A 9,740-nucleotide genomic window follows, 5' to 3' on the forward strand; every position below is an offset into this window, starting at 1 on the left:
TTGTTTTGGGGAAGTTTGGATTTGATTTTGTTGAATTTGGTTGAGGAAATCTTGTTTTGTTGATGTAGAGGATGAGGGTTTTTGGGGTTTTTGGGTTTTGAGTAGTGTTTGAATGAAGAAGAAATGAAAATGAATGAGGGGAAGGGGTTTTAAGAGACCCGTTAATTTTTGAAATAGCAGCATGGACGAGCGGATTAGGGTCTGGGACGCTCGGATTCTGCACGTTTTGCTTCAGGAAAAGACGCTACAGGACGAGCGTCTTTGTGCAAAACGAGCGGATTCTTCAATGTGAGACGAGCGGATTCTTTGGAAGACGCTCGTATTCTATTACAGGGTGATACTTTATAATCCAACAGGAGAAAGACGAGCGTCTTTGCTGTAAGACGAGCGTCTTGTATCAGACGAGCGGATTCTTCACTGGGACGCTCGGATTCTGCGACATACCATTTTTTTGAATTCCATAACTCAGCCAGACGAGCGGATTGTAACATAGGATGCTCGGATTCATCAGGACGAGCGGATTCTCTCATCAGACGCTCAGATTTCTCCCTGTCCACACGGATTCAGGTCCATCCGTGGGTACTGCTTAACCCGTATCATTTTCATTCTTCAATGCTCGTGTTCTTCATTGTAGGGGCACTACAAAGGCATGATTAGCCTAGGTAATTGCTATCCCCACACTATTCAAAGCACTACACATCAATAAAATCATAAGTCCCTCCCTCACTTCTCTCAAAAATGATGAATATCTTGATCAAGGCACAAAAATATAAATCCAAAAATGACAAAAATGCAATGTAAAAATTGAAATGCAAGTTAGGGAGTTAGAATATTTACAAATGGTGGTTTAGGGAGGATCCACCAAACTCTCATCCAATGTGAGATGGCAAGGGGCATGTTCAAGGTGTTGTTGATGTTACTCAACACCTTGAAGAAGTAGTCGAAAGCGTGTTCATTATCATGATAAAGATCCTCAATAGACCGTTGCACTTGTTGTTCTCCATGATGGTCTTGGTTCATAGCATTACCAATGTAGGGATTGAATATCCCTTCGAACTCATCATCCCAAAGACCGCAAACTTCGTCTACTTGATCATTAAAAATCTCTTGAGTTGATAGAGACAACTCTCCCTCTTTCTTGTTTTGGCCAATGAGGCCATCTTCTTCACTTGTCATGGGTGAGGTTTTCAAGCTCTCTTTGTTGGTATTCTTTTGGTCTTTGAATGGAGCATCATCAACTTTCTTTTTCCATTGGAATTCTGACTTCTTCCTATCATCCTTCCGGCTATAGTGATCAACCATAAAGCATGGCTCATGCAAACGGGGAGCTCTCATGGTCTTGTCAAGATTGAAAGTTATGCTCTCGTCTCCCATTTCTAGAGTAAGCTCTCCGTGCTTCACATCTATCACCGCACCCACGGTGTGCAAGAAAGGTCTACCTAGAATGATCGGAATATTGGAGTCTTCTTCCATGTCAACAATGACAAAGTCTACCGGGATGAAATATTTCCCAACTCTCACGGGGACATCTTCCCATATCCCTAACGGTGTCTTCGTCGATCTATAGGCCATTTGGAGTGTGATGTTGGTACATTTAAGCTCTCCCATCCCTAATCTTTTACTAACCGAATACGGTATAACACTCACGCTTGCTCCTAGATCACACAAAGCCTTGTTAATCGTGGTGTCGCCAATGGTACACGGTATTGAGAAGCTTCCCGGATCTTTAAGTTTCGGAGGTGAACTCCCTTGAAGGATTGCACTACTCACCTTAGTGAAGGCGATAGTTTCAAGCTTCCGGATCGACCTCTTTTTCGTAAGGATGTCTTTCATGTACTTTGCATAGGCCGACACGTGATTGATTAATTCCGTGAAAGGAATCGAGACTTCCAAATTCTTCACAATTTCCATAAATTTTCCAAGTTGGTCATCAAACTTAGGCTTAGCTTGACGACTTGGGAATGGAAGTCTAATCACGATGGGCTCTTTCTCCTTGGCCATTTCTTCACTTTTCTTTGATACTTCTTCTTTTGTTGGTTTTCCTTCCTTGGAGTTTTGCACAACTCTTTCTTTGTCACTAGCTTCCACAACTTCATCCTTAACTTGCTTCTTTGGTCCTTCATACCTCGTACCACTGCTCAAGTGAATGGCACTAACCGTTTCATGTCTTGGGGGATTACTTTGAGGAGGTAATTGCCCCTTTTGTCTTTGAGAACTTGAAGATGCTAGTTGGGTCAATTGAGTTTCCAACATTTTTGTGTGGGCTAGGATGTTGTTTATGGCGATGTCTTTTGCTTGACTATCCTTTTGCATTTGAGTGAAAAAGTCTTGTTGATTCTTTTGCATTTGAAAGACCGCTTTTTGAACATCAAAACCTTGGTCATTTTGTTGATTGTATGGAGTTTGATTTTGGTAACCTTGGTTTTAGTTGAAAAAGGGTTTTTGATTTTGGTTTCTCATGGGAGGTGGGGTGTATGTTGGTTGAGGGTTTTGAACATTTTGGCTTTTGTAGGAGAGATTTGGGTGGAATTTGGTGTTTTCATTGTAATAATTGGAATAAGGGGTACCACTCTTGTATGCTTGAAAAGCATTTACTTGTTCATTTTTTCCCCTACATTCACTTTGGTCATGTCCCAAAGTTCCACAATTCTCACATATCCCACTTGGGATTGATGAAGATGCTACCATGGCATTAACATAATGCTTTGGTGATTTTGAGGCTTCTTCAAGTTTAGCCATAGCCTTCTCAAAGTTCAAGTTAATGTATCAATATGAGCACTAAGTTGAGCACCCAATTGAGTAATAGACTCCACTTCATGCTTTCCTCCTCTAGTAGCCTTGCGAGGTCTACTATATTGTGAGTTATGGACCGCCATTTCCTCAATCTTGTTCCAAGTTTGATTATCGTCAACTTCGGTGAACATACCATTTGATCCCATGTTGAGAATGTTTCTTGAGTCTTCATAAAGACCATTCCAAAATTGTTGTACCAAGAACCACTCGCTAAGTCCATGATGAGGACATGAGCGACAAATTCCTTTGAACCGCTCCCAAGCTTCATACAAAGATTCTTCATCCCTTTGCTTAAAACCCGTAATTTGAGCTCTTAGCATGTTAGTCTTTTCCGGAGGGTATAATTTTTTGTAGAAAGCTAGAGCCAACTTCTTTCAAGAGTCAATTCCAAGAGTAGCCTTATCAAGGCTCTTCAACCATTATTTTGTGGTGCCGATTAGAGAAAAAGGAAATAAGACCCATCGAATTTGGTCTTGAGTCACACCGGTTTATGAAATCGCATCACAATAGTCACAAAAAGTCTCCATGTGAGAGTGAGGGTCTTCACTAGGCATCCCCCCAAATTGGCTTCTTTCGACTAATTAGATAAATGCGGATTTAGCAATGAAATTTCCGGTTAAGTGTTGTGGTGTAGGAGTACCATTGGGTAGGTTCTCCTCGGTTGGTACGGAATGTGATGAAAATTTAGGCATTGTGGGTTGATTTTGTGTTGGGTTTTGTGTTGGGTTCTCCTCATCTTCTCTTGCAAAAGGGTTGATGAACTAAATAGTGTTTGGTTGAATATCTACAACCTCACCAATACCTCTCAAAGTACCTCTAGCAAGTCTTCTATTGTTTGTCAAAGTCCTTTCAATTTCGTGATCAATGGGTAACAAGTTACCTTGTGATCTTCTAGACATGTAAAATATCAAACAACTCGAAAATAATTAGAACAAACCTTGAGGTGTTTTACTTCCCCAAGGCAAAGAAAGACACAACTAATAACAATCTAAGAAAATCAAATCAAGTTAACACCGTCCCCGGCAACGGCGCCATTTTTGGTCGGACTCACTCGGAGCTTTACTTTTCGGTTACTTTTCGTTAGGAGCACCTAGACCAAAACACAATTTATAACTTCACAAACAACTCTACTATTAGTAAAGAGGCAAGTAAAGGTCGGATCCCAAGGGACGGGTATTGATGTAGGATTTTCGAATGCAAGTAGCGGTGTCTAGGGGTGTCACGATTTGGGGTTGAGATGAGAAGATCACTAAACTAAATAACAATAAAAGTAAACAAGCAAGATGATTAAAAAGGGGTGTAAACAATTGATTAAAAGCACTAGGGTGTCATGGCGACATAGGGGATTCATGGGAATTGATCATACAAACATATTCTCAAATTATAAGCAAGCAATTATTGTTGTGATTGATCGAGTTGGTTTATATCTTACAATCCTAGGAAGGTTTGGGTCCCGGAGCCGAATCGATTAGATTGTACAACACCTACAAGTCGAATTAATCCTCCCTACTCAACTATATGCATGGTCTAATGAGACTTGAGTTGGTTTATGTCTTACAAGTCTCATTGAAAAGGTAGGTGATGGGTAAAAAATTCAAGGATTCATAAGCTCGCATTTCATCAAACATAACATGTGCATAAGTTGAGATCACAACAAGCAAGCAAATAAACTATGAAAACATATTAAATTAAGCATGAATCATTTCCCATGTTAGTTTCCCCAAATTACCCATTAACCCTAGTTAAGGAAACTACTCACTCATTATCAAGTTTAGCATGTTAACAAGGTTGTCAATCACATTAACAATGCAAAACATGATGAATAAATGAAGATGATTAACAATAATTAAAATGGGATTAAGAGGATTATACCTACTAATGATTCCAAAATAAAGCAAAGAATAATAGAAGTACTTGATGATTGATTGGAAGGTTGTCAATCTCCCAATAATAACCCAAATAATCTTCAATTACCCAAAATAAAAGATGAGCAAAAGAGAGATTAAGGAAATGAGATTTATATTAAGACTTGATTAGAAGTTGATTACAAGATTAAGAAGAGATTAGAATGATATAAACTACACCAAGGATTGATAAGAAGAACATGATTCATCTAATTAGACTAATGGGGTATTTATAGCGGGGATAAGGTACACAAATTAGGGTTTACTAAGGGCTTAAATGACGATTAAGTTCTTGAGGAATCGCTCCTCTCAGAAAAGATGCGAGTCTCCTTTTTGCCGGTCTTCCATAAATATGCGCATCTTTCATGGAGGGAAGAAAAGGACGTATGGGATTGTAAGGGAATCCGAGCGTCCAAGGTGTCGGGACGGGCAGATTTCTTGGTGGCTGGACGAGCGGATTGTGGAGTGTTTGGACGAGCGTCCCTTCTGCAAAGACGCTCGGATTCCTCACGTCTTGGACGGGCGTCTTCTTGGTTGGACGGGCGGATTGTGTCACAGCTACCTTTTCTTCTTTTCTTCTTCCAATAATCCTCCGGGATTTAGTCGGGGATGCAAGGATTTCTTCATCATTGCCCATCTACTATAATATGTACAAAGGCCTTCTAGTCTTGTTGATGTGACCATAATTGGCGCATATTTAGCCCCCGAATTACCATTGTTTTCATGCTTTTTAGTGCCTATTTGGGTCATTTCTTACCTTTAGTTCTTTGTTTTGCATATTCTTTGAGATTTTGATCCCTTGGTAGGAAAGGAGTAAGAATCTTGCATTTTCATGGCAAAACAAGGCTAAATTGATCGCATTTAATGACCAAGCATCAAAGGAGAGACAAGACTAGAAGGCCTTTGTACATAACATAGTAGAAGAGCATTGTTGAGAAAAGGATCCTTGAGTCCCCAAGGAAATCCCCAAGGAATTCATGAAGAAAAGGGAAGAAAAAGAAGAAGGAAAGTTGCTGAACTACAATCCGAACGGATTGTAGAGAATCCGTCCGTCCTCGCCAATCCGAGCGTCCCGCAAAGGAATCCGCTCGGATTCCCCCTCGCCAATCCGAGCGTCTTGCCCAAGAATCCGCTCGGATTCCTCAGCCCAGATCCGGCCGTCCCGACTCCCATCCGCACGGATCGCAGCACAGCACGTTTTCATTCCTCAAGCATCGATAAGAGAAGCCCTTCTCTCGGATAATCCCGGAGGCTCCTTGCTCAACTTAAAAAGTGTAATTACTAGTTTAGCCCTTAGTTAACCCTAATGCATCCTCCCTAATTTTCACTATAAATACCTCATTAGTCTAATTAGAGGAGCATGTTCTTCTTATCAATAATTAGTGTAGTTAATATCAATTAAATCTCTCTTCAATATTGTAATCAAATATTAATCAAGTTTTAATCCAAGTTTTAGTTCTTTAATCTCTCTCTTGTTCTTACTTTATTTTGGGTAATTGAAGATTATTTGGGTTATTATTGGGAGATTGACAACCTCTCAATCTAGGATTCAAGTACTTCTATTATTCTTGCTTTATTATTGGAATCATTAGTAGGTATAATCTCTTAATCCCTTTTTAATTATTGCTAATTACTTTCATTTATTCATCATGTTTCATTATGTTAGTATGATTGACAACCTTTCTAGCATGATCAATATGATAATGAGTGAGTAGTCTCTTAGCTAGGGTTTAATGGGTGATTAGGGGAAACCAACATGGGGAATGATTCATGCTTAAATTAATATGCTTTCATATCTTATTTGCTTGCTTGTTTTGATCTTAATACATGCACATGTTATATTTGATGAAATGCTAAGCCTATGAATCCTTGCATTTACTATCATCTTCTATCCTTTCAACTTGACTTGTAAGACATAACCCAACTCGAGTCTTGTTAGACCATGCATGTGTTAAGTAGGGAAGATTAAGTCGACTTGTAGGTGTTGTACAATCCAAGAGATTCGGCTCCGGGACCCAAACTTTCCTAGGATTGTAAGATATAACCCAACTCAATCCAACACAACAATAATTGCTTGCTTATAATTTGAGAACATGTTTGTATGATCATATCCCATGATTCCCCTATGAACCCATGACACCCTAGTGCTTTTAATCAATTGTTTACACCCTTATTTTATTTATCTTGTTAGTTTATTTTCATTGCTATTTTAGTTTAGTAACCTTCTACATCAACCCAATTTGTGACACCCCTAGACACCACTAGTTACAATAGAATCTTCATTTCAATACCCGTCCCTTGGGATCCGACCTTTACTTGCCTCTTTACTAATTGTAGAGTTGTTTGTGAAGTATAAATTGTGTTTTGTATCGACCATTGACCAACGACCACATATGCTTAATTGTGAACACGAAATGGACCCGATCAAAAATGGCGCCGTTGCCGGGGACGGTGTTTAATTGATTTAAGATTTCTTTTATTGTTTTTAGTTGTGTCTTTCTTCACCTTGGGGAAGTAAAACTCCTCAAGGTTTGTTCTAATTGTTTTCTAGTTGTTTGATATTTTGCATGTCTAGAAGGTTACAAAGAGATTTGTTACCTTTTGACCGTGAAATCGAAAGAACCTTGACGAATAATAGGAGACTTGTTAGGAGGAATTTGGGAGGTGTTGGTGAAGTTGTTCAACCCACTAGTGAGTTTGTCAATCCTTTCGCAATAGAAGGAGAAGAAAACCCATTAAACAATACCACACAAAATCCACCTACAATGCCTAAATTCTCGTCACACTCTATACCCCCCGAGGAGGATTTACCAAATGGTACTCCTACCCCACAACATCTTACCGGAAACTTTATTGCCAAGTCCGCCTTCATTCAACTAGTTGAGAGGAGCCAATTCGGGGGAATGCCTAGTGAGGACCCTCATTCTCATATGGAAACCTTTTGCGATTATTGTGAAGCTATTTCTCAAACGGGCGTGACTCAAGACCAAATAAGATGGGTCTTATTTCCTTTTTCGTTAATCGGCACCGCAAAGCAATGGTTGAAGGGCCTTGATAAGGCCACCCTTGGAATAGATTCTTGGAAGAAGCTAGCTCTAGCTTTCTACAAAAAATTCTACCCACCGGAAAAGACCAATATGCTAAGAGCTCAAATTACGGGTTTTAAGCAAAGGGATGAAGAATCTTTGTATGAAGCTTGGGAGCGGTTCAAAGGTATTTGTCGCTCATGTCCTCACCATGGACTTAGCGAATGGTTTTTAGTGCAACAATTTTGGAATGGTTTATATGAAGATTCAAGGAACATTCTCAATATGGGATCAAATGGAATGTTCACCGAAGTTGATGACAATCAAACATGGAACAAGATTGAGGAAATGGCGGTCCATAATTCGCAATATAGTAGGCCTCGCAAGGCTACTAGAGGAGGAAAGTATGAAGTGGACACCGTTACTCAATTGGGTGCTCAACTTAGTGCTCACATTGACACAATCAACTTGAAGTTTGAACAAGCTATGGCTAGACTTGAGGAAAACTCAAAATCATCAAAGCATCATGTCAATGCCATGACGGCATCCTCATCAATCCCAAGCGGGATATGTGAGAATTGTGGAACCTTGGGTCATGACTCAAGTGAGTGTAGGGGAACAACCGAACAAGTTAATGCTTTCCAAGCTTACAAAAGTGGTACCCCTTATTCAAATTTTTACAATGAAAACACCAAGTTCCATCCAAATCTCTCATACAAAAGCCAAAATGTCCAAAACCCTCAAACAACATACACTCCACCACCCATGAGAAATCAAAATCAAAGACCCTTTTACAATCAAAACCAAGGTTACCAAAATCAAAACCCATACAATCACCACAATGACCAAAGTTTTGATGTCCAAAAAGCGGTCCTCCAAATGCAAAAGAATCAACAAGAATTTTTCACCCAAATGCAAAAAGATAGCCAAGCAAAAGACACCACCATCAACAACATTCTAGCTCACACCAAGATGTTGGAAACACAATTAACTCAACTAGCATCTTCTAGCTCACAAGGACAAAAGGGGCAATTACCACCTCAAAGTAATCCCCTAGACATGAAACGGTTAGTGCCATTCACTTGAGAAGTGGTACAAGATATGAAGCAATCAAGAAGCAAGTTGAGGATGAAGTTGTGAGAGCTAGTGAGAATGAAGTTGTGGTGCAAGGTCCCAAAGAAGGGGAATCATCAAAAGAACAAAGCTCAAAGAAAAATGAAGACAAAGCCAAAGAAAAGGAGCCCATTGTGATTAGACTTCCTTTTCCAAGTCGTCAAGCCAAGCCTAAATTTGATGATCAACTTGGGAAGTTCATGGAGATTGTGAAGAACTTAGAAGTCTCAATTCCTTTCACGGAATTAATCAATCACGTTCCGGCCTATGCAAAGTACATGAAAGATATCCTCACAAAGAAGAAGTCGATCCGGAAACTTGAGACTATCGCCTTCACTAAGGTGAGTAGTGCAATACTTCAAGGGAGTTCACCTCCAAAGTTAAAGGATCCGGGAAGCTTCTCAATACCGTGTACCATTGGCGACACAACGATCAACAAAGCCTTATGTGAACTAGGGGCTAGTGTGAGTGTCATGCCGTACTCGGTAAGTAAAAGGTTGGGAATGGGAGAGCTTAAATGCACCAATATCACTCTTCAAATGGCCGATAGATCGACGAAGACACCATTAGGGATATGGGAAGATGTCCCCGTGCGAATTGGGAAGTTTTTCATTCCGGTGGACTTTGTCATTGTTGATATGGAGGAAGATTCCAACATTCCAATCATCTTAGGAAGACCTTTCCTACACACCGTCGGTGCGGTGATTGATGTGAAACATGGAGAGCTCACTCTAGAAGTGGGAGATGAAAGCATAACTTTTAATCTTGACAAGACCATGAGAGCTCCTCGTTTGCATGAGCCATGTTTCATGATTGATCATTATAGCCGAAAAGATGAAAAGAAGAAATCGGAACTCCAATGGAGGAAGAAAGTTGAAGATGCTCCATTCAAAGAGCAAGTGAA

The 9,740-nt window shown here is 40.0% G+C and overlaps 2 non-coding genes across 2 annotated transcripts; one reads left to right on the plus strand and one right to left on the minus strand.

Annotated features, from left to right (window-relative positions):
* The first annotated feature begins 3,006 nt into the window (after positions 1–3,006).
* Positions 3,007–3,113, plus strand: LOC141616301 (small nucleolar RNA R71). The gene has a single exon (XR_012530657.1). It is a non-coding gene; the product is annotated as a small nucleolar RNA R71 (small nucleolar RNA).
* Positions 3,114–7,834: 4,721 nt separating this feature from the next.
* Positions 7,835–7,941, minus strand: LOC141616415 (small nucleolar RNA R71). The gene has a single exon (XR_012530764.1). It is a non-coding gene; the product is annotated as a small nucleolar RNA R71 (small nucleolar RNA).
* Between the last annotated feature and the right edge of the window lie 1,799 nt (positions 7,942–9,740).

Source organism: Silene latifolia, chromosome 11, assembly GCF_048544455.1.
Source record: "Silene latifolia isolate original U9 population chromosome 11, ASM4854445v1, whole genome shotgun sequence".
Lineage (NCBI taxonomy): Eukaryota > Viridiplantae > Streptophyta > Magnoliopsida > Caryophyllales > Caryophyllaceae > Silene > Silene latifolia.